The sequence below is a fragment of the Zonotrichia albicollis genome, chromosome 3 (assembly GCF_047830755.1).
Source record: "Zonotrichia albicollis isolate bZonAlb1 chromosome 3, bZonAlb1.hap1, whole genome shotgun sequence".
In the NCBI taxonomy this organism is placed as follows: Eukaryota; Metazoa; Chordata; class Aves; order Passeriformes; family Passerellidae; genus Zonotrichia; species Zonotrichia albicollis.
The window spans coordinates 77,726,268-77,752,230 of NC_133821.1; the positions used below are offsets into that span (position 1 = coordinate 77,726,268).

The following is a 25,963-nucleotide window of genomic DNA, read 5'->3' on the forward strand; positions in this document are numbered from 1 at the left end:
AGGAGGGAGCGGCGTTTGCAGGGATGCGCCGGGGCCCCGCACCGCTGCCCGGCAGAGGCGTGCCCTCGCCGCTGCTGCTTCATTCCTCCGCTTCTGGGCCCCGCCGGCAGCTCCTGGGGGCAGCCGCCTTCCCCTCCGCGCCCTCGCTCTGCCCCTCCAGCCGCGTCCCGGCGGCAGCAGCCTCCCAGCTCCAGCCCGGTGCCTGCGGGAGCGCGGCCGCTCCCCGCGGAGGAGCCAGCGCCGGCGGAGGGCCCTGCCCGGCGCTTCCTCGGCCGCAGGGCGAGCCGGCAGCACCTGGCTGCGTCGCCCGCCGTAGCGGACTGGGAGAGGGAGAGGGAGGGAAGGATGGAAAAAAGGGAGGGAAGGAGGGAGGGAGGGAAAGAGGGAGGCTCCTGCGTGCGCGGGGAGCGGCTCTGGCTCTCAGCTGGGCGCTCCCGGCAGCGGCAGCCTCTGCCGTGCTGCGCCGCGGGCGGTGACGGCTCCGGCGCGGCGGGAGCGCTCCGCTGCCGCGGGACCGCAGCTCCAGGGCGGGGGGCTCAAACCTCGCCCGGGAAGTAGAGACAGAGTTTTGCGGGTTTTTCTCTTTTTTCCCCCTAGTGATTGGGCTTTTTTTATTACCCTTTTTTTAAATCCCTCCCCCCGCTCCCCCCATTCACCCGGCGGTGCGTGTGGCGGCGGGGAGGATGCGCGCCTCCCCCAAGCCGTTCTCCGGCAGCTCCCGCCGCGGCTGCGGGGCGCTGGGGGCCGCGGGGCCGGGGGCGCGCTGGGCCGCACCTGGCAGCACCGCCATGCCCGGGCTGCGCCCCCTGATCGCCCCCGCCGCTCCCCGCCGCCCTTCCGTGCCTGAGTCTCCCTTCGCTTGTGTCCAGCATCGCGCACACACGCACACGCCGTCACGCACGGAGGCACTCACTCACTGACTCTGCCGAGCTGCCCAGACTGCCGAACAGCACAGCGCAGCGCCGCGCAGCCCGCCTGGAGCCCCCTCCCTCCCTCCTTCCTCCCTCCCTCCCTCTCTCCTCCTCCTCCCTCGCTCCCGCCCGCCCGCCCACCGCTCTGAAGGATGCCCGGTAAGTGGCGACGAGGACCGGCACCTCTGCCGGTGCGTGATGTGAGGGGTGAGGGACTGCTTACACTGCTGCCGCCCGCCGGGGGGGCGCAGGGCGGGGGGCGAGGGGAGGGGAGGTGACAGCGATCCGAGGCAGGAGGCGGTGGGGCTCGCTGTGTGCTCCTCAGAAGGACTTTTAGCTGCTCGACCGGAGCTTGGATGTGGGCGCCGAGGGACGGGGTCTGTGCACCGCAGCGGGCACCGGCCGGGGCGGGGGCGCTTCGCCTGCGCTGCGGGTTGCTGCCTGCAGCACCGCGGTGAGTACGGGGCTCCGCGCCTCGCCGGGGTCCCCCGGGGGCGGGTAAGGTGTGGAGGGTGCCCTGCCGCGTTTGGGGCTCCCTCCTTGGCGGCTCTGCTCCGCGCCGTGCTGGGACCGGGGCACGGAGGGCGCGGTGCCCCCCGTACGCCCCGGGCACTGCCCGCTGCTACTCCTCGGGTTTGGCCACGTCTGTAGGGGCTGCCAGCGCCGTCCGGTGTTTGGGGCGCCGCGGCGGCACCGATCGGACACGGGGACGGAGCTCCGCCGGGCGCCTCACCTGCGGAGAGGAGCGGCCAGGTGCCGGGCACCGGGGGAGCGCAGCGCAGCCCCGGCCGGTGCCCCGGCAGAGCAGCGAGAGCCTGCCCGCGGCTCCTGCCGGCTCCCCGTCCTGCGCGCTCCGTCCTCCTGCGCTGCAGAGGGCTCCGGTGCGAAAACGCTCGTCCCTCGGGGAAGCGTAGTGTTTGTAAAATGTTTGCTATCAATTAGCGGGGGGCTCCGCTCTGCTCGGGTTTGCGCGCGGCTAACTCCGCTCAGGCAGGGGCTTAGCTCCGGCTACCAAATTCTCGGAACACCGTGCAAGGGGCTTTTTGTTCTCCTACACTGCCTGGTGCGATTTGTGGGAAACACATATGAAAGCGCACAGTTGCTGGCGATTTTTAGGTGGACTTTGGTAAATCATTGAAATCTTTTTACTTACTTCTACTGTGTGTACTTTGGCAATGATCTCACTGTGTTTTTCATCCTGGGTATAATAACTCCGCCATTGAAGTCAATGGCAAAACTCCCAACTGACTTCAGAGGAAGGCAATTATGGTCAATATGGAATGAAAGGGACTGGGCAGAAGATGGAGAGATAGCAAAGCAGAAGAGATGTATCAAAGAAACTTCCTCTTAGAAGCTAGCTCTCTAACCAAAGAGTTTCAGCAGTGTCAGGATTGTCTTCTAGAATTTCATTGCCATTTTTTGCACTGGAGAATACTGGAATGATTTCTTGATATGTTGGAAATCAAGTGGGCTGAATCCCATTTTTTTACCCATAGACATAATAACATATTACTTAGTAACAGATACTTTTTCCAGTATATCTTTTTTCTCACTAAAAAGTTGAAAGCAGTTGGAGACAATTAGATGGGCTCTCGTTGACTTCAGTGGCCTGTGGATCGGGCCCAGAAAGGCTCAATAGAGAAGTAACAAGAGAACTGTAGTACAGTTTGTAAGGAAAGGTGTTGCATAAGCATTTAACTCATGAACTCCCTCCCTCTAGAGAGGAGAAAAATCTAAATGTACATTAATTTTTTATCCCATTTTATCCAACTCTTTCACAGCACAGATACAAATAAGAAAGAATGCTTCTGATTAATAATTAAAATGCCCATATTCATATGGATTACAAAGAAGATTTTATGCAAAAAAAAATCCATTAGCAAATGGAAGTTCTAGTTCACAGAACGTCCTCTGTTCAGTGCAGTATTTAGATTGGGAGCAGTCAGATATATAATGAAGCTCCAAATACAAATATTGATATTCAAATGGCAAAAGCTAGACTTATTCCTGTAACCTGACTAACCACTCTCAACTCCTTAAAATGTCTTAAAAATGAAAATGTGATTTTTAATTTTTTTTCCAAATCTGAGTGTTGCAAGAACTCCCAAGCATCCCTGCATGCTGAATTTGGTCAAAAAACTTATCAAGTATCAGAAATATGTTCATGTTCATGAACAATGTAACTATTACAGTGATAGCTGTGCTGGGATGCCCTGGCTGGATGCCAGGAATTCACCAAAACTGTGTTATCACTGTCCTCCTCAGCCAAACAGGGAAGAGAAAATGTAACAAAAAGCTCACGGGTTGAGATAAGGACAGGGGAATCACTCAGCAGCTACTGTCACATGCAAAACAAATACTTATTGGGGAAATTTGTTTAATTTATTACCAGAGTAGAAAAACAAGAAATAAAAGCTAAATCTTAAACATCTACCCTTCCCCTTCCGCTCTGAGCCCCCTCTCTCACCCCTCCATTCGTCTCAGGCTTGACTTGGCACCTTAATTATCTACCTCCTCCCTGCCAATGGTTCTGGGGGATAAGGAACGAGAGTTAGGGTCAGTTCATCACAGGTTGTCTCTGCCACTCCTTCCTTCTCAGTAGGAGGACTCCTCACACTCTTCCCCTGCTTTGGTGTGGTGTTCATGGTGTGGGAGATGGTCTGCCATGAATTTTTCAACAAGTCTTCCTATGGGCTGCAGTTCTTCATGAGCTGCTCCAGCGTGGGGCCCTTCCACAAGGTGCCCTCCTTCAGGTGCAGGCTGTTCCCATGTGGGTCTCCTGAAGAGGGACACTACTCCAGTGTGGAGTCCTCCCTCCACAGGGCCACAAGCCTGCTCCAGCATGAGCTTCCCAAGGGGTCACAGCCTCCTCTGAGCATCCACCTGCCCTGGCACAGGCTCCTCCAGGAGCTGCAGATGGATCTCTGCTCTACCATGGAGCTCCGTGGGCTGCAGGGGCACAGCTGCCTCCCCATGGTCTGCACCAGGGACTGAAGGGGAATCTGCTCTGGCACCTGGAGCAGCTTCTCTGTTGTATTGCACTAAACAGTTTATTTAGTTGTTTTGCACTGGGGTCAATCTTACACTCCTCCCACTCCCTATTCACTGACCTTGGAGTCTGGAGAACTGTTGCTTTCACATGTTGTCAGTCCTCTCTGTCAATGCAGTTTCTATTGCTCACTCCTCTCTCTGGCTGCAATTTCTGTTGCTCAGGGTCTTTTTTCTCCCTTCTTAAACCTGTTTTCTCAGAGGTGCTGCCACCATTGCTGATGGTGCCCAGCCTTGGTCAGTGGCAAGTCCATCTTGGAGCTGGCTGACATCAGCTCTGTAGGACACGGGGAAGCTTCTGGCAACTTCTCACAGAAGGCACCCCTGTAGCCTCCACCACTAACACAATCCAAGAAGAAAAAACCTTTCTCGTTTATGGTCCAATAATGATGTTTCCCTTTTAAGTACAACTTTGTGGTAAGAGGCAAATATTAAAGCAAAGTTTGAATTGCTGCATCTCTTGTGCAGCTTTTTTTACAGGCATTTGGTAGAATTGTCATTGAAGTGAACTGAATGTGTCACTAATACTTAACTGTGAAAAGATTAAGATGTTCATGCTACAGCGGGGAAAAAAACCTGCAAAATGGACAAATGCTTCACTGATTATCTCTTCTCTCCTTGCAAATCCATAGGCAAGACAGACACCTCATTCTTAAAATGTCATATTGCAGGTTTCTTTCTGATTTTCCTGTGAATTCTAATGTTTCTTTTATCATGTGCCATATATGGAAGTGGAGGGTACATGTTTTATGGGACTTTATGTGGAGTAAAATTTATTTGAGCTACTTTGTTGCTTCCTCTATTCTTCAATCTATCTGCTGTTTGAGAACATGTTGTAATGCCACAACCTATTTTTGTTGACAAAACTTCTATTTCAAGTCAAATGTGAAAAATATGGTAATTACTTCAATATTAAGAGGTTTGGATTTTTTTTTTACTGCAGGGTATGGTGGGGTGTGATGATGGTGCTTTTTATAAGATCCAAAGCAATGCTCCTTTCTGTTAGCAGTTCTAAAAATGAAGATATTATTTGAATAAATATTTGGGTTTATCTGAGAGCCATTATTTATAATTATTTGAGGGTTTTTTTCATTTTGATGTTGTAGTACTTATTCTTCAAAGATGTGTATGGACAATCAGACAGATCCTGTGGACAGCATCTCCAAAACTGAAGTTCAGTTTTTTTAGGCTTACCTGTAACTAAAGACTTTATAAGATCTGAGTATTTAAGGCACAGCTGAATGAAGCCAGATAATGAAGTACCAGGAAACTCCAGAACATGATTCTGAATAACCATTACTCACTTTTAGCAGCAATATAAACCTAATCCTGTTTTGAGGAGTAAATGCTGTTCATCTTTATTCAGATGAATATATCAAGATTACTTTTGCTGTCCCTTGTCTGACTCTGAAACATGTTTATGCTTTTGTATTGCTATGGTTGTTAAGTCAATGGTAGCAAGCATTTACAGGTCTCTTGGTATTTGAATCTAAGAAGCAACATTACTGGGATTCTTGAAAGCCACCTAAATTTTGTCATTACTCCACCTATAAGAACACATTGAAAATAAATTTTATTGTTTGTTAGACTCAGAACACATTCATTGGATAATTTATTTAGGACTATATTCTTCTATTCAACAATTTAAGAACAAAAGCCTCCACTGTAGCTCAAATCATTCAAAATATTGGTTTTAGGTTATACATTGTACATATGGAACCTGGCATGTAAAGCAGATGGTATGTAAAATTATGCATAGCATGTCTGGAGAGCCATACAATATCTAAATTCAGTGCAACAGAACAAGGAAAGAGTATCATGTGCAACTTAAAATATCAATCACTGGACTATGTCTAGTCTCAGCTGTGCTTTGCTTTCACATGTGTGTGTGTATTTGTGCGTGTGTTCGATTTTCTCTTATGGAAACCAGGACATTTCCTTGATAAAATGATCTTCCTAAGAAAAGCATGCAGACTGAAATGATATGCTACTGGCTAAACTAATTAAAAAGATGGATGTAACAAGAAAAACTAGCTTAGTTCCATTTGGGTGCAGAGCACAAATGTATGGAAAATAAAAAAAAAATAAAATCAAGAACAGAAATTTCAATCTTTTAAGGCAAATGGCCAGACATCACTTACTACCAGAACTGTGTTTTTCTCTGTTTTTTATGCTTTGCCCAGCACAGCAATAGCACTTAAATCTACTTCTATCCTGTTGCATAAATACTGTGTTAGATTCATCCCTCTCTCTCTCTCTCTCTCTCTCTCTCTCTCTCAAGTATTACAAGTCTGTAAGCACAAATTTTTTTTCCTGAACAAACAAGCATTACTGTGCATTGTTAACACAATCAGATGAAATGGTAATTGCAGAAAGATTCACATCAGCAAAACCCTTAAATAAATATTAGTCTTTAAGCATGTGCTGACCTCAAGAGAACCTAATCACATTTTGTTGAACAGAGATGCTTTTGTGATCAATGACCATGAAAGGTAATAGTTTCCCAGGTTTATTCAAATATGTAAATCTGTGGTTATAAAATTTTGTCAGCACCAAACAACTTTAACTTTCAGGGGAAAATTTTCAAATATTGCTACTTTTTCTTTTAATGTTTTATATACTTTAGAAGTACTGGAAGCAATTAACTGTTTTAAAATGAGTTGCACAGCTGTACTCTTTCATATTTCTAGCCAAAATGAACTTTTGTAGATAAGATGTGAAGGATGATGTTTATAATGAAGGACTACTGCAAAATTAACTTTACACATAAAAATGAACTAACTGCGCAAGGTAGACTTTAATAGCCAATTCTGTTAGATTCAGACATTTTTCAAGGAGACAAATTGAAGGAATGTCTCCATGGGTAAACTGTTGAATATCCCCAAACAAAGAATTTTTAAGGTACCTGAGTTGATATACAACGTTTCACACTACAAAATAGGTAAATAAATAGAAAATTCCTCTACTTTTTGTTCACTAATCCTCTTAGTCCTTAGGCATTTTATTTTTTGCAACAGTGTTGCTTGAGAAAATACAGATCTGTGTCTGGGGGACTAAAAGAACATATTTGTCCTCATACATTACAGAGCAGTGTCTAAGAATTTATTTCCCTTTTGGAAATGAAAGAACTTTTATCCATTCAAATCACTGTAATACAATCTTGTATTATAATGGCTTGAACAATCTTGACTGCACACAGTTGCTGGAGTCTCCAAAGGACTGCCATAAATAAAGCTATTAGACTCTATTATAGCAGACACATATTCAGAGTCTACCAAGGGATGACAGGATTTTACGTTACAGCAGAAAATGGTAAAAAGTGTCTGCAAATTACCAAAAATTATTGGTAGAAGGACTTAATAAACTGATTTATAATACATATATATGCTAGTTTTCTTTTAGAGTGTGCAAATGCAACATTCATATTAATGAATTAATTCTATGTAGAATTAAGTGAAAAATGAGATGGCAAATAAGAGATTTGTCCTCTACAACAAGTGTTTAAGCTTGCTCAGCAGCGTGCAAACTTTCTGCACTAACTGATGGACATTCAACTTACATCAAACCTCCCTTTCCAACCTGACATTGCTGCTGTGATGACAGCCATAGAAAACTGGCATCTCTTGAGAGATAAGTCACTTTACATCAAGGGAAATGGATTTACACTGCATCTGCATTCTTTGCAGACAGGTTTGTTTTTATTTTTCCTCTTACTTTTATAGAAGGCATGACATTTGCCAGGTATGAAGACAAAAATGAGTTTGGCAAAACCCTGAATGAACTTAGAAACAAATTTGGAAATGGTGAAGACATAGCAAAATGAAGTAAAAATATATATATAAAGATGTGTTATGTTGTTGGTTTTGTTTTTGTTTCAAGAGAGGGAAAAGTGCACTATTTTGTGAAAAGATCCCTAAGACAGAAGTAAGACATAAAAGAAGTGCAACTGAGGTTAAAAATAAAATTATGAAAGTTGAGTTACCTAACATGTTCTGGCCACGGGAGAAGTAACTAAAGCTGACATAACGACAGGATGGGAGCCTCAAAAGAAGACTAAAGCCAGAAAATAACCACTTCCCATGCTGGAAATCCAGATGGCCCTAACAGATTTTGTGTGCATTTGTATACACATTTATCTGTGTGTATACATGTGCATACGTATATACTTTTTTAATATCCAAATCTGTATAATCTTTGTTACTGACTGACTTCCTCATCCCAGCAGGGATTTGCTGGTTCTTCTTTCTGTCTGACCATGAAGTTACAGAGGAAGATTTGACAACACAGTAAATAACCATAACAACCACAGCTGAGAGTGGTTAAATTGTTTCCTGAAGGTAGAACAGTAGGGTCCAATGGTTCTCCTGCAGAATGTTTTAAACCCAAGGCTATAAATAAGAGGCAGTGCTGTCAAAGCAAAACAAAAAAAACAAGCAAACATAAAACAACAACCAAAAAAAAAAAAAAACCACCTCAGCAACCCTCCCCCCCAACCAACCAAGCAACCAACCAAAGAAAAGAAAAATAAACCCAAAAAGTATTCAAATCCTGAAAAGGAGAAAACAAAATGAATCTTTACTTCAGTGTCTGAAGCCAGTGTTACATTTTGTCCTGTAAAACATGAATCTGAAAGATTTTTGCCAACTACAGGCTAGTGTCACCTACAATCCCATTCAATGTTGTCCTGTTTAAACTTGAAAAATCAACTACAGTCTTCTACTGGAGAATTGAAAAAAAATTTTCTCTGAATGTAATGTGGAGCTTTTAGGTAAACTGAAGATGACAATGGAGCAGAGGAGTATTTCATAAGCATTTTATTTAATACAATAAATAGATATACCATTTTTTCATATAAAATTTTGATCCTGAAAAGACTGTTGAATGGATTGAGTGGAGCTAACTTTGTCATGATGTCAGAAGGAAGATCTGAGGAAAAATATTTTAGATAATTTGCTGCTGCATGTCCTCGCCTTTGTAAGTGCCATGTAAGTATTAAAAATGTCAGAAGTGGCAGCAAATCCTTCCTCTTTATAATTTCACATTCCTGCCTCTTGTAAAAGGATTAATCTCAAATCTAAGGTAAACCAGATTTGCAGCAGGAAAAAAGTCTGCCAATGTAGAATCTATCAGTATAGTCAAACAACATGTCTTTATTTGTCCTCTGGTGGAAAATTACATTCCTGAGTGATGATGCAGAATCTGCATAAAATAATCTATTATGATCTTTTTGGCAAATAATTCTGAAAAAGTAAATATGACTGATAAGCTCTTTACCAACCACAGAGTTTCACTCAGAAGTAGAAAACTTTTGAGGAGAACTAGTGAAAAATTTGTCCTGATATCAGAAATTCTCAGTTCACATATGAAAAAATTCTGGTTACCAATGACATTGCTAGCTATTCTTTTGGTGCTTTCTGAACTGAGAATGAAATTCACTTCCTTCAGGTATGGCAAAAAGCACGGGCTTCCAAAAGTCAAACTGCAACTGCAGGAAATGGAACTCAGGCCTTCGTTCTGATGTGCCTGAAAACATATTTCATTTCTCTGGTTGCTTTCCCAGCAGCTCCTTCAGGAATGCTCCCTGGCTGCTAGTGAAGTACATTTAGGTGAGCACGAAGCAACAGCTCTTTCCTCCCTTATATATTGGACGTACAGTGTTGTAACTGCCCTCCTTCCCTCCTGGTGGCAAACAAAGGGACAATTTATGGTGTAGATGCCTCAGAGAGGTTTTTGTATACCTCCACCTTCCACAACTTAATAGCAAGGTACAACAAAGGATGAATTTCATGATAGAAGCTTTACTTGTGAGCATTATACTTGAACAGAAATTATTTTCTTTAACAAGAATGGATTGAAAAGATTTATCTGTCATTAACATTTGTCATTTCTTCTTTTGTAACAAAACAAACTAGAAACTTTTACTTTGTTTGTTTCAGAAACAGAGAGTATATAAGTCATTTTAATGATAGTGTGTAATTTTCTTTTATTTTCCACTAGTCCTTTTTTTGGGGAAGCAGAAAGTATTTCAGCTAGAAAAGAAGAGAAAGATGAGAAAGGGATAAAAATATTTTCTAAACTTTCAAACTATTTCTCTTTTACACAAAACAGATATATCTGAAAAATGCCTCTTTGTCATTCACCACTTTGAAAGAATCTGTATTCAATTTTAAAAATCAATTTGTAAATGTCAATTCAGAATGGATCAAAATTTCTTATCACAAAAGTCTTGTTTTTGAAGATATTTCAGTCAGGTCTCAAGTAAAACTTGAAGCTGGCTCAAATTTCTTTGAAATTTAGGTTTTTCTGACATATAAGTTAATTTAAAATTAACCTGTCCATAAAAATGACATATTGTCCTACATTTCCTGTGCACTGTGATAATATATTAATTAAAAGGTATATTTTTCATTTTTCTTAACTCTATAAGGCAATTTTCTTGTGAAAATAAGAAAAAAATTATAATCTGCAAAAGTCCCCAAAATATTGACGCAAAGTTTTGATGTGTCCCTAACAAAAATTCTTTTCTTCTGAGATTTTAAAGACTTTAAACTTACTTTGTCAAGTTCAGAAAAAAAGCATTTGAAAAGATCCAAATATTTTTCTGGATGGGGGGAATAATCCCTGCCCTGTTTCTGAGCAGACACAATGTTGAGTAGATCATGGTTTTAGGCTAATGGACAAAGGAGAAGAATTAGGAAGGTAACTAGGGGATTTCTTTGAAAGGTACTTGCTTAGTGGAGGTTGATTATTTTATTCCTGGTAATACAGCTCATACATTAAGGAAGACTTCATGTGAGATGAGAAAGAAAGAAAGAAAGAAAGAAAAGAAAGAAAAGAAAGAAAAGAAAGAAAAGAAAGAAAGAAAGAAAGAAAGAAAGAAAGAAAGAAAGAAAGAAAGAAAGAAAGAAAGAAAGAAAGAAAGAAAGAAAGAAAGAAAGAAAGAAAGAAAGAAAGAAAGAAAGAAAGAAAGAAAGAAAGAAAGAAAGAAAGAAAGAAAGAAAGAAAGAAAGAAAGAAAGAGAAAGTGTCTCCTTGCCATAACTAAAGAGAGCAGTGAGTGGGAAATTAAGTGTGTCTTTTCAAAAACTTTGAAGAGGAAAATGCCCTACAGCTGAACAATATATAGGCTCAGGATGTACGTTCAAAATGTGGCTGAAAGCTTAGTGCGCAGCTGGGAGAAAGAAATCTGCCTTCCTTGGCATGGTGTTTGAGCACCTAAAGCTGCATGGGTGCTGCTGATGTGAGCTGACACGTGTCAGTAAGGGGTGCTTACGGGCCAGACAGCTGCCTGCAGAGCCGGCTGTGCAGCAGCACCCGTGCACTGGGTCAGTGAGGGAAGCACAGCGCGGACAGGCAGCGCAAACCCCCAGCGCGCTGGTGGGCAGGAGCTGGCCACTCGCGTCTGTTTATCCCCCAGGGACACGAGAGAACAGATTTGTCAGGGTTTGTCTCTTTTATTCCAGTAATTATGAGAGATTAATTGGGAATGTTTACTGTTGGGAGACTAATTGGGAATATTTGTTGTTTACATGTTTGTTTGGTTGGGGCTTTTTCCTATTACAGCTGCATTTCTGCTCCTTGCCTGTAATCTTTATGAATAAATTGAATGATGCAAGGCCTCCCTCTAGCCTGGAGGCCAGCTAGGCACGGCCAATTCCATATGGTTAAGCTCCCTTAGCCTCCCAAGCACAGGCTGCATCCAGCCTGCCTCTTGGGAACAGCCCCAGAGCTGGGCTAGTGCCCTAGCTGTGCCCAGGAGGCCCTGGGGAGACAGCTGGTCAAGTAGCCAAGATCAAAAGAGTGTCAGGGCCTGCCCTGACATTTTATGTTCTAGGAAAAAATGTAGTTTCAGGGCATGAATTCATGCCCTACTATAATTCACTCATTTCCATAGATGTAATCTTAGTATTATTTAGGTCAGTGTGACTCCAAACACATAGATGCTGTTTATTCACTTTGCTTGCTAGGAATGAATGAACTAGGTTGATTTAAATGGTGCTACTACAGCATAGCATAACATTTATACAAATAGTGTAACAGGGGTTTAATATTTATTTGTAACCAGTCATTAACTGTGGAATATATAATACTAGTCTGGAAATAGAGGAAGATTTGAATGTGGTGAAATATTTTAGATAATGGTTGCTACTCTTCTACATACTTTTCTGCATTACTTATAGTTAAATTTCTTATGAAATGCTGGGGTCATTTTATCCAGAAATTGTTGTTATAGGAAAGTTATTATCTATTTACAGTGTGTTTGTTTTCAGAAACTTATTTAGTGTTGAAAAATCTGGTTTTTCAGAGGTACAAAAAATTGAGGACACTAGCGCTGCTTTTAAAAGATGCATTACTAATTTTTGCCAAGAAGGCAAACAGACACAAAAATCTTCATTTGGTGATTATCAGTATTCTTTGTGTCAAGAAAACAAAAATAATGACAGATTTAGGGCAGAGTCTCAGAAATCAAAGCTTTAAAATATACACCTTTTAGCTAGCTGGAAATTATGTTTAGACAGGATATTTTAGACAGTTTTAATATGTAGTTGAATGACAGTGAGCTAATTACATAAGAAAAATAATTTTTAATTTAGTTGTGGGGGAAAACACATTTAATTTAGAGTGACTTTTAACAATTTTTTATTTCTTGATATTTAATGTCACTGCATTTTTTCCAACATCTATAAGTCATCTTCTCTAATCTTTTATTGGTGAGCTTTTGCAATGTTTTATTTTCTTTCTCTGATGCAAGATAGCAAAACTTCAAAACAGTAAATATTATTCTGGGTATGGATACATTGAAATGCTGCCTAGAAGAGACTTTACTTCTCAGCATAGTCCTACAATATCAGTTTTATGGTTCATGAGTTGCATATGTAAATTACAGTGCTCTTGGGGGAAAGGTACCTATCAGAGAGCTAATAATTTCCCATCAATGGTAAAATAATTGCCTTCAAATGCTGTGACCCCAGGTGTGTGGTAAGACTGAATCCCAGGGGGAAGGTCATGAGGTCCCAGTGCCTTCTCTGGACATTACTTCCAGTTAGGGTTTCAGCAAGCTGCATTTAATATCTCTGGAGGATTCAAATTAGGAGAAAGAACAAATCTAAATATTTTAGCCATTTCTTTCTCTAAGTGATGCTTTTAGTGGAATTTCAAGGAGTCTGATTTAATTATTGCACAAGCACATGTATAATGAACTTGATGTATCTAACTTAAGAAAACCCCCTGTATCTGAATCTGATAAATAGGCAGTAGCCAAATATCAGTTTCATTATTCAGTAGGAGCTTTAGGCTTGACCAACAAAGAAGTGAAGATTATTTAGAAAATTGAAACTTAATGAAGCATATCAGGATTTTTAGCTTAGCTTAGTTTGGAAGTTGAGATGATATATAAGTCACTTACTTTGTTTAGTGAAATCACTGAGTTCCCTAAAATTCTTCATGCTTGGAAAATTATGTGTAGCTTGCAACTCCATGAATATATTTAGAAACAGTAGGGTAGGAGCAGATATTGAAAGATCCCTTGTAAAAATTTGAGAGAGGTACTGTACGATTATTCATGATATACATGTGCATATTGATTTCTGATTTATAATTTAATATATATTGTGCATACTCTCACCTAAATATAAATTAATCTTTTCTCTTGGTATGGCATATAATGATTAAGGAGATCTGAGAGTGTTCTAAAAAGTTTAAGTTATTTATCACTGATACTTAAAAAGGAATAGTTAAGTAAGTAGATCTAAAGCCGGCCTGGAGCTTCTTTGGTGTGTGTCTGAAGCACGTCTACTAACTACAACTGTAATTCATGATCTAAAGAGCATCCTGCTCCTTGCATCCTGCTGTAATGCCTCTGGTGCCTCTGCCTTTATCTCTTCCTTCCCTTCAGTTTGGTCTGCAGGGATGATAGCTCTCAGTGGATGAATGCAACTCATGCAGCCCAGAAAAAGAGGAATTCATACCAAGCAGTTGCTAATGGGGAGTGAAGTAGTAGCCAGCCTCAAATCTGGGTCAGACAAAGAATTTGCCACAAGTTTGAGATTTCTTGAGGTGTCTTTCTTTCAAAGATGGAGCTTCTTTCTCCAGCCTCTTTCTTAGTAAAAGCTCCACTTTAAGATCCAGCTTTGCAAATCATTTTGCAGATTGCTTCAATATAAAAAAATGTATTTTTCAGCAATAAATTGTCTATTAAATATTTCAGTCCATTTGACAAAGGCCCTTTGAACAGATGTTAGACTGAAACATTCAGGGAGAAAGATCATGACACATTTGGTGACAATGTGGTACCAGTGCCAATAGCTTCCTATAAGCTGTGAAAAATCAGATGTTATTCTGGCCAAAATTGTGCCTTCCTCTTGACTGCTTTCAGCAGGGTGCAGGCCTGATTCTGACCCCCACTCCCTGAACTAACCTTGAAGCTGCTGTTGCAGTGATGGAGACCTCTCAATTAGCCTGATCCTACAACTGTTTGACACATGCTACAGCAAAATTGTCCTTGCCTGCCTGTGGCAGCTGCCGCCTCCAAAGTGGTACTGTCTGCTTATAACTCAAAGTATAACTCTGTCATACATACATTAGTGCAGAATGGCTCTTAAAAGGCATTTTAATCTGCTGGCATTTTAGTTCGTAGGCCTCTGGGGTCAGGTTGAAAAATTACACTAATGCTGAACTTACTCTGATATTCTGGGCAGCCTTCTGAATTTTAAATAACTATCCTCAGAAGGCTACCCTTTTCAAAAATTATCTTAAAGACTGCACACAGAATTTTAACTCTGTTCAGTAACTACACTGATATGCAGACCGAATTTTATAAAAATGTGAGGTAAGAATCTCTGAATTTATGGGTAACAGCAGTTATTTTAGTTTTCATTACCAGAGTATCTGTTCCTACAGTGCTAACTATATGAGTTCTGTTTTACAGTAATTGTTAATATTTGCATCTGAATTAACTGTTCTGCATTGCTGGTTTTTGTCGCTGACTGCCTAGTCAAATACATGGGATTATTTTGAAACCTACATAGGAACTGATTCTTTTATAGTCTGGAAATAGGCAAGGCAAAAGATACTGGTCCATTTTTCAACCAATGGCTCTTCTTCATCCATTTCTTTTATGTATGTAGGGAAAAAAATTGCCTTTGGAAATATTTATGCAAGTATTTCATATTTTGCTTATTTAGCATTTGTTGCTTCTCCCAGTGATCTGCCTGGATTGTTGCTGATTCTCATCATTTCCCCCAGCCTGTGTTGTACATCGTCTTATGCTGTGGCCTCTTCTGCTGCAAAATTGATCTTGTCCAGCTCAACCAATTGGGCTCCACTTCTGGTCCTCTACCACCCATCTCCTCTGATCTGACCCTGCCCTCAAACTCTTTCCAAAGTGCAGATTGCAGTGGGCATCCAGCCATGGAATGGGACCAGATTTTGGGCACAAAATAAACCCCACTGCTTCCAGGCAGGGACTGAAACCCGTTAGCCATCTGTTCTGCCTGATCGTTAGGGATAAGGGCTGCCCAGAGGTAGATTTTAGCAAGGCCCTGAGCAAGTGTACCTTTCTGATTTATCTGAACCCTCTCTTGCTTGCAGCCTTAAAGACATGCTAAGTATTCTATATTCTCAGTATTGAAATCGGATTTTGAGAAGCTGTAAACTGTTCCCATTTCACAGCACTTCTTCTTACTCAGCTTGACTGGAGCTGTTCTCCTTTGGGAGGAGGTCTTGCTGAGCCAGAGGGAAAGGAAGGATGAGCTCAATATATTCCTTGTTCTACCAGCTGCCACCAAACATATTCATCTTCCCTCCAAGGAGCTGTGAGTCCAGATCCATTCACACTGTGCACCCTGATGAGACAGAGTGACATCTTCCATGATAGGTGATGAGGCTGTGGTTCCAACCTCAGGGGGTTTTTTAGGTTGGTTGGGTTTTTTTTGTCACATCTAATGAAGAATGCCAAAGCAGATGTGTTTCAGTGTTGTACTTTCAGGAGCAGAATGAAATAAAAAGCCTAGGATGGCAGCTACAGTGAACTTTTGCAGCATGCTGAATATCTGGATTGTGAGGAAAAGTAATTCTTTGGCTGCTCAGATAAGTCACAATCTTTTCTGAACGCTCCAGCAAGCTGTAGGAAGAAGGTTTAATGACTTCTCATCTACACTGTGTTGGAAAAGGCTTTTTTTTGCCATGTGTCCAGCCTTTTGCTAGTTAGCAAAGAGTTTCTAGAATGCTTCTTCAGCTTCTTTTAAGATCATGTATCTTATTTTTAGATTGACAGCAAACTGTGCCTGGCAGTGACATCTGCAAGCTATTCTTTCTGGGGCTGAATGGTGGCTTTTGTGTTAGATGTGTGATGCATAAACACACCAGTTCTGCTCTTTGAGTAGAAGGAGGGCACAGTTTGCTTCAGAGGGTTTATTTTTTCCTTGTCCTAGTCTAACATCGTTGCCTCCATATGAACTGGGTGACTCTGATTGTTACTTGAGGTAGACAATGGTTCTGATTATACACTGGAGACTTCTGGTACAAATGCATCCCAAATAATACAAATAAGAAAGTAATGATAATGCTTCATATTATTTAAAGGTCAGGAGGAAATAAACTGTTACTTTAGTAAAAAAATTGTTCTTTTAATGTCTATAAGCACATGGTTGTATAGAAGATTTAAAGATATATGACAAAATTCCTGTCTTTTGATGCTTTGCAAGACTCCTCTTTCAAAAGTTTTGGTTGGGGTCCTTAGGAAGACAGAGATCTGCTGTCAAAGTATTCTGCTTGATTAGTAGTTAATTTTCTCATTTTGGGAAAATCTTTGCTGAAAAAAATATTTTAAAAAATGTAACTTCATCGCCCTTTGCTCCCTCTTGGGAAATACAATTACCTCCCTTTTTATGAACCGTAATTGTGATTTTTATCCAAAAGATTCAGGTCTTGAACAACACAATACTGTATTACTTGCTTTCATAATGCTAGTGAACCATGTCAATTTTTCATTAAAAGAGGAATGACCTATGCTTTCTTATCCTTTCCTCTCCTGGAATTTGACACAGAATTTCAATGTCACAGGAAACAAATAACGTTAGATCTATGCAAAAATAATTTACTCCACCATATATCATTCTTAGCAGCATCACACTTTCACCTTTTTCAAAATTGGAAGATGAATTAATAAATTGGTGTTTGTTTCAATCATAATGGAAAACTGTGACTACTTAAACAGGCTCATGCCCTCCCTGTAATTGAAATTTGCAAATATTAATGAGATTATACCAGTGTTCTGTCAATAAATGTTATCAGCTGAGTTCATTTGGGTGGAGGTCTTGGGATTTCTGCAGCATGATTTTGCATTGTCACTCTAAAGGTTTCATATTAAACCTAACAGGTCATGACTACCTTTTTTAATTAACTCAAGTCCTCTCAAGCTTTATATAATATGTCAGAGGGTATAAAGTATACAGCTCTTGCACAGGTAAGCAGGCAGGAGGAATGCACACTGATGTGACTGCTGCTTATGAAGAGTTACAACTATTTGGAGAAGTGCAGTGGCATCCCTCCCTGAAATAACCAAGTGACAGATAATCTAGGTCTGACCCAAGAGTAATTTGTTCCTGAATGAAGGTATATATCTCTCCTGGCCAAAAATCATCCAGCATTGTCCCTGGGAGGCACGGCTCATAGCTCCTACCTCGTCCTTAGGTGGCAGCTTTGTGATAAAAAGTGACCCTGTAGTTAACCAACTCCTTAGTTACTTGTAGGGAAAAGCTGCTGGAAGAGGCTGAATCCTTTGGCACAGGCCCTGACAGCCAAAGCTGAAGGTGTGTATGAACACAGAGAGCAGGAACACTGTGACAGCACCACTTGGGTCACCTGCCATACAGATGTCACCACTGGGCAAGTTCTAACTACTTGAGCTATGTTTAATAACCCTGAGGAGTCAAAAGATGGGTTTCAAGGGGTTAGAATCTCTGAAAATGTCCCTGAACAGATACCTCCAGGGTCAGCCTACCTCAAAAGGTCAAGGAAAACAGTTTCTCTACTTAACTCTGAGGAAAACTCCACAATCATGCAAATCATGAAAAAGCATAATACTTGAATATTTTTAATGCCTGTGAAAACTGAAATTCCAGAGCTGAAAAACTGAAAAAGACAAATCCAAAATTGTCATACAAATAAGTATTTCTTAAAATGCATTTGTTCATTCCAGTGATATTTGACTGAGCTCCAGGTTTTCAAAAAGTATATAGTGAAAAGGTTTTTTTTCTAAATTTATTTATAAATGTAGCTCTCTCTGTATATTTTTTGGTAATTGTTTGGAATGTTCTGAGCATTCAAAGGAATGAAAGAGATCACTTATCCTCTGTGTTTGGCATGAAGGGTGTCCTAATGCACATTTAAGCTTTTCATTGTAGAAGAATGCTATCCTGTGGCTTGCTTACTGAAAATGGGAGAGGCTGTATCTGATACAAGCAGTCAAATGACATTGCGTAGTACACAGTCAGCACATTTCAAACTAAGAAATCCTTTTTTCTCTTGTTACCTTCAAGTTTTTCCTTGAAAATATTTCCAGATAAGTGTGGAAAAAACATACTAAAAGAACTACTGAGAGGAAACTTAAACTGTCATTGTGCAAAACTGTAAACTTAATAAAAATAACTTATTGCAGGTATTGCCTCCCAATTTTCTGTGTTCTGTGTTTTGAAAAAGGTCAGACTGAATTATCATATTTTTCCTCCTGATCTTAAAATCTATGTCAGCACGTTTTATTTTTTATTGGAACCTGGCACAGCATTTCTCTGGTGATTTTCTCAAAGTTATATCTTTTATTTTTAAATAAAAGCAGAAAATCAAGGTGGGGGTGAGGGCAAGGTGGAGGAGAGAAGCATAAATCTCTAGCTGTGACCATGACAAAGAAAACTTAATAAAACCCTCAAAAAGTTAAGATTTTGCCTTTTTTTTTTCTTTTTTTCTTTTTTTAATGAAAGCAACTGGCATTGAATTTTACTATTTGATATAGTCTAATTTAAGGTGTGAATAGTCATATTGCAAAGTTCTTTGTATCTACACTGGGCCTGAGATTGCCTTTGTGCTGTGCAAGGATTCTCAGACCATTTCTTACTGCCTGAAGCCCACCACAAAACTAAGCCACCCCATTTTTTTTCCAGTTAATTAAGAAAAGAATTCTATGCTGTAGGAGACTTTCTGAAGAAATATGACTTGAAGAGAATTTAAATAAGGAGAGATTCCAAAAATAATCAGTACCCCATCATTCATATACTTTTCCTAGTGATAGACATTCATGAACTCATGGCATGACTTTCAGTATCATCTCTGAATTTCTTTCACATGCAGGATACTTCCCTAGAATAATAATGTAATTTCCCAAAACTATATCTATGACTCCATATTATATTAGAAAAGAAACTAATACAAGAAAAATAATATTTGCCACATTCATTTCAGAGAAATGTGTTATTAATTAATAAAATATATAAAAAAAGTTATTGCAGAAACCATTACAGTTGATTTATCTGCCATATTCCAGGACCTCCTGGTTTTTTTGTAAATTTTATATTTTAATTTAATTATTCTACAGATTACCAGATCTTATCACAGTGTTCAATGTTGGATATGAAGAGGGTAAAGGGTGAAGCTCTCCAGACTGTATGTGCACAAGGTGCTTTTCACTGTGAACTTGGAAAAATACTTAATTTTTTTTTTTTTTAATTTGTCATTTATTCAGAAAATTATCACATCTGTGGATTTCATAGTATTTCACACTTGGCTATGTCAGTGTGAACATTCCTATATGAGATTAAATGCTTAGTCTCATATTTGAGTCTTTTCCTTTCTTTACATATATAAACCATATCATACAGGCATATATTCTATTTCAAAGATGCAGAATTTTCAACATATGCTGAACTATTGCTGCTTTAGTCTACATATATATATATATATATATATATATATATATATATATATATATATGTTTATTTATTTATTTCAGTTTAGACATTTCCAGTGTATAAATTTGAATAAATTTTTTTACACTTATCTATCAATAAAACTCATTATTGTTTACATTCCTCTAGATTGTGCAGTTGAGCAAGTCAGGCTTTCATCTAGCTGAGTTATTGAATTTAACTTCCTTTTATATATTTGTTCATTTTCATTTTCCAAAATAAGGTGTTTACAACTATTTATAAGGAGAAAAAAAGATAATGGGACTGAAAATGTTCAAATATCCAGTAAAAAAGGACACCATTCTACTAGTAAGATAGAGATATCTGTACTAGAAATGGCCAACACCTGTAATTTTTAATATGATTGAAACCACAGGCCTCTCTCTGATAAGATAGACTCTATTTTATAAAACTTTCTCATGAAACAAATTAATTTTATTGGAAATTATTAATAATTAAATGAAATTACAATGATTTCCAAAGCAAGGAACATGCTTTTCAGGATATTCTTTCACAACATGAGCTTTAAAAAATATTTTAAAAGAAAACAAGAGGGACCCCCTCCCCACCCCAAGTTTTACTACATCCACCCTAAGGATTCTTCAGGTATTTCCTGCAATTAAAATAAGAGAACAAACTGTATACCTTTTCCATTATAGTGGGTATTCCACAGTATTTTCTTGTTACAGCACAGGTAAACAAGAGAGTGCTGCAGATCCCACTCCCAGTGTGGTAAGAGGAGCATGGTCCCATCATCAGACTATTGTTCTCACTTAACAGAGAACCTCTGCCATGCTTTTGGAAAACCTTGAGATCTAAAGATTTGATTTATCATACAAACAGTTAATTGCAGCTTCTGCAGCATCCATGACAGCAATTTCATATAGAAGCAAAGGTGAAGTCTAGTGCAAGGTGTATAAGCTACTTTATAAGTTTCTGGCACAATCTGAACATTTGTGGTCAGGTGGGAGGACCTGCAGTGGACACCTTTCTCTGCAACATTAATGTAAATATGTATAATCAAGGAAAAGTGTGGAAGGGCTCTGAGGATGCCAGAAAAAGGGCAGAGTGCCAACTCAAAGAAAAAGAAGTGATTCTTTTCATTCAAAATATTCTGTATGGCTGGCTGGACGTGTAGGTGCCAACTGACTAAGCATAATTTACCAAGCAGAGTTTGGGTCTGGATTGAAAGACAGGCAGAGGAAAAGAAACCAGGTCTGCAATCTGCTAGTGATAGCTGCATCATTTTTGCTGCCCAAGAGAGCCTGTGGCATAACAGGGGGGAGTTTCAACGTGTAACCAACAAGTGAACCCAGCTTGAGACTGTAATATCCCCTGCACCAGTAAGGAAGCCAACTCTGCTGCTGGGCCTCTCTCTGAGCACTGCCCCTGGTGTCTGTGATCTGAGGTAGGTCCCACCTGGGGTGAGGACACAGGAAGGCATCAGGCTCTCCAGGGTGACGACTCTCCTGTGTGTGATCCTGTGTGTGGCATGAGCTGGGCTCCCAGCATGACTGAACTGTAGGAATCCCTTTGAAATGCTCAGGTAGGACAAATTTTCAACAGCTGCCTTGGTAGCTAATTAGCCCTATCCAGGCTTTGATATTTGGTTCAGTCAGTACATGATGAAAAGACTTATTTACATATTTTCCACCTGTCGCCTGTTTTTCTGTCATCCTAGGGTTTCTGAAAGTGTAATATAATGCCAAGCTTTCCTGGAGTAATGGAGTGTTTGAAACAGTAGTATTTAAAGGGCTCCAATTTTATACTATTATGACCCAAACTAGATGACTCTTAATTTTTAATTTTTTTAACTGTATTATATGTTCATCTTACTTTTTCATGAGTTTTCTTTCCTGGGAGGAATTCAGAAAAGTCTAGTGCAATAGCAGAAGAAATAAAAGCCCATCGTCCTAATGGAAGTGATCTTTTCTTTCAACTGGTATTGAATGAGATATCCTGCTTTTGTTTAAAAAAAAAGTAGGACTAGGAAACTTAATATGTTTCTTATTCTTTTGGTGTCATTTGTACTAGATCGTTAATCTGATTTTAACCTCAGAAAAAGATCATGACAGCCAAGAACCCAGTTGCGTCCTTCTTTTCTTTACAAACTTTTGTACTTAGATTTCTTTTGCATATTTATAACCCTTCTGCAATTGTACACAAGTAAGTGATATCCCTGCTAAATCTTGGCAGCAGATAAATTTGCATAATGAGTTGGTATTTGAATTTGTGAAGGAAAAAATAAGAGGCAGGAAAGGACAGGAAATTGTTTTTGTGATGTGTTAAAGTACTCTAAAATGACCCAAAACCAAATCATCCCCACAATGTGGAGCTTTCTTACAGTCAGCTACACACTGTGTCACTTGACATGTCAGTGGACTGTAATTTACCACAGAAATGTAACCCACCATGCATTAATAAATAAAAATGCATAAAATATACTTTCTTTTCTGATTTTCTTCACCCTCTGTAATAATGCTGGGCTTCATTGTTTTGTGTACTGAATCTGCATACAGGGCTGATGGTTATGTCACTGGGAAGGAACTAAATCTCTGCTTGTGCCTCCAGATGAATGCTGGATCTCTTCAGTATTTTGCACGGGTCTGCGCAGTTCATAATGTCATATGCCCCTGTGACTGACTGCAGCCTGCAAAGTGACTGTCACCATTATGTTATTGACATGCTCACCCTTTTGGGTGCAGGAAATGTGCACTAGCTGCATTTAAGGTGGGGAAGCTGATAATTTTTCCAGCTCAGAAGCTAGTGGTGAAGGATCTCCTCCTATCTAAATACTGAGGGCAGACATAACTGCAGGGCAGCACAGGTCACCCAGCCCTACAGCACAGAGTAACTTATCTCCCCAACTACCAGCAGCACATCTTCAGATGGTGGCAGCAGAAACTCACCAGCTTTGGGTCTGTAGCAGGTCAGAACGGCCCATTTCCATGCAGTTGGTAGCATCTTCTGGGTGGAAAAGGATGTTTGCTTGTCTGCCCTAGGAAATCCCAAACACTTCTTTTTTCTTTAAGCTTCTTTTTTCTTTAAGCCCTAGAAAATCCCAAACACTTCTTTTTTTTTTAAGCTGTCAAGTCCTTCCCACCAGTAAGATGATGGTACGATGAGAAATGTGTGGGTTTGCACTACAGAGCCTGGAAGCAGGGGCTCCTGCTCACATCCAGGGACTCCTGCTCACATCCAGGGACTCCTGCTTCCTCTTGTGTGGAAGTGCAGAGTGGGTGCACCGGGAGATTTTCTGTTCCTGTCTCAGTGACTGGATGTGCATCAGACAAGAAAGGCAAGAGAGCCAATTAGCCAAAGAATCCCTAGGATGTTCCAAGTTTATGATTGAATTTGTAAGCCAGGAGTGGCTAATTTCTTAGTTACTAGTTTTCTAATTTTATGATTTCTATGGTAGACAATAGTTCCCCAATAAACCCATTAGTTGACCTTAAATGCCTAAATATGTACTTTAATAATTTCATTTGTTCTATAGATCCTCTTAGAAACAAACAGAAGGGTTTTTTTTAGACATTAAGTTTTAATTTTTTAATTTATATATAACTTTCCATAATCATGTAAATGTAAGTTCTAATTAACAGTGTAGAAATCAAATTATTCTGTTAATCCATGACATACCATTAAATTTGATATTTTAACCATGATGAACTATAATTAGATGAAATATAATTAGATCAAAATAATGTCCTGAACATTTGGTATAAAAAGAAAAATATATGGCTGTGTACATATGCACCATTATGATAAATTTATTGCAGAAAAAACAAAAGCTAGTTTATTCTAAGTTGGTTTAGTGGTCTTGTTCAGAACATGGCAGGAGTAATTTAAAAGAGTTCTCAGTTTTATCCACATTATACATAATGAAACTGTCAAATTGAATCATTAGTATACTATTTTTGGCTCTCTTAATAATCCTTTTTGTATTGTATATTCTTACACAATCTTACAATGATGGGGAATGTATATAATTGTTGGGTGCACTAACAGCTTGTCTGTATAAAAGGAGAACAATTTTAAAAATAACCACTGCTTTCAGATGTGCGGTTTAAGAAACCTTATTTAGTCATCCAAAACAAGAAGAAATTAAAATCAAGGATCATGATGTCAAACCAGTAACCTATCTTTCTACCAAGCTGTAAAGAAAGTAAGCATCCATATAACAAATGGCAAACTCTTAAAATTACTAGGAAGGCTTTGAAACCAAGAGCTCAAATGTTAGGAAATGTCACAACCAGAGCACTTTGTTTTTAGCCCTCTCATAAGGATGCATTATGATTCAGACTTCAATAACATGAGTGTGCAGTAGTTTTTCTGAAGGAATCTTGACTCATCTGGCATGGTGATTAGAATGGGCTCTCCAGTGAGCAGTGCTTCATTTCTATTTTTTTTTCTTTTTATTGTTTACCTAGTGAGCCCACGCTTTGTTCACTTCATGCTGTTATGGTCTTATTTTGAAGATAGAAATCCTGAGTTTCTCATTGGTTTTTTTCAGTGTTCATTGTTGAGATTTGCAAAAATCACTAATTTAATTATTAATTTTCATATATCCTGAAGAGTAAACAAGTTATCATTAATGCATTTTTGCAGTTCAGAACTGTAGTTCATCTAAATGTTAGGACATGAACTCACTTCTGCTGTTCAGCTTGAAATTCTACTATTCATACAGATATAAAGACCTCATAGAGAAAATGAAAGAACAAGGTAGAGAAGATGCCTGGTTTCTTTCATATATATAAAAAAATTCCCCTGAAGAAACATTCCAGCTGTTCAAATGTTCATTTCCAAAATATGTCTCATTCAAGCGAATTTCTTACTTTTAAAATCAGAACCAAAGAACTGATTTTCTTTTTAAAAAATACCCCAAATGAAAAAATAATGAGAGCTCTAGTTTGTGAAAAGGGGGATTTTGGGATGGGGGAAGTTTGTGTATGTGTGTATGTTAGGAGAGTGCAATGGTACTTCTCCAGTCCTTGAGGAAGCAACAAACCCAGAAAATACATGACAGCATATGGAACCATGGCTGGGTGGTATGCTAACACTACTAGAGTGGTGGTCTAACTTTTAAATACAGATTGGCTCATTTATTTGGGGGTTTTTGTTTGTTTTTAATTATTTAATGCATGTCTATATGTCCATGAAAATTCTAACAAATGTAGAGGTTTATATAAGATCTATATTGAAGATCTGTTATCAGTTCAAAATTCTTGGAATTAAAATGACAGGCCTTTTTTCTCTAGATTTGAATGGGGAATTTCATCAATAAGCTGGATGTATGCAATACATGTTTGCAATAATTGTTTGTGATTCCCTTGTTTCCACATATCTCATATTAGAAATTACTACTGTATAGGGCTTTTCTCCTACCAGAAGTTCTTAGTTTGAAAAGAGCCTTTTGTTTTATTATTTACAATATCAAAACCCATTTATTACTCAATTGGATGCAATTAAAGAATTTTTTTCAAATACAGTATCTTTGAGTACTATTGCTTCTAGTAGTTCATATTTGTGGTTTGGTTTGGTTTGGTTTGGTTTGGTTTGGTTTCCTACCACCATCCCCAAAAGAAACTAGTGAAACTAAGCCCCAGTATGGCACTTTGTTTTGTATGCATATGGACATTGTTTTACAAGATCCTTAGCTTCCAGTGTCATAGGAAAAATATGCTTTGCTACTTTATACAAGAGCAAGGATGTTAAACTCTGGTGTCTTGGCTATGTTCCAGATTGACTAATTAATATTCTGCATAGTTTCTCTAAAATTTCAAATTAAAAGATTGGTTTTTAATTTAGACTAGTAGCAAGCAGAGTATCATACATTGCCCTGCAGAAAACCTTGCATTTCTTACTGCAACTTAGTATCACAAAGCATCATCAACTCTGAAGAAAAATAATTGTGGAAGTATTAGTGTGTTCCAAGAAGATAAGTTTGTCTATTCAGAGCAGTGCTTACCTGTTGCAGGATATCAGATCTTTGATTTTAAATTCTAATTCATGTAAAAAACAAGTTGTAAATGAATCACATGTGGTA

At 39.5% G+C, this 25,963-nt stretch overlaps 1 protein-coding gene across 5 annotated transcripts in view; it reads left to right on the top strand.

The window, feature by feature from the left end:
• The first annotated feature begins 484 nt into the window (after nucleotides 1–484).
• The window catches only part of HS3ST5 (heparan sulfate-glucosamine 3-sulfotransferase 5), a 198,803-nt gene continuing 173,324 nt past the window's right edge, over nucleotides 485–25,963 (top strand). For 2 of the 5 annotated variants that reach the window (XM_074537935.1, XM_074537933.1), the window contains exon 1: nucleotides 485–1,070. The gene's annotated coding sequence lies outside the window, so the exon portion shown is untranslated. Of the gene's footprint in view, nucleotides 1,103–1,173; nucleotides 1,366–25,963 lie in introns of those variants that run through there. The other 3 variants (XM_074537938.1, XM_074537934.1, XM_074537936.1) reach the window with 2 other exon arrangements.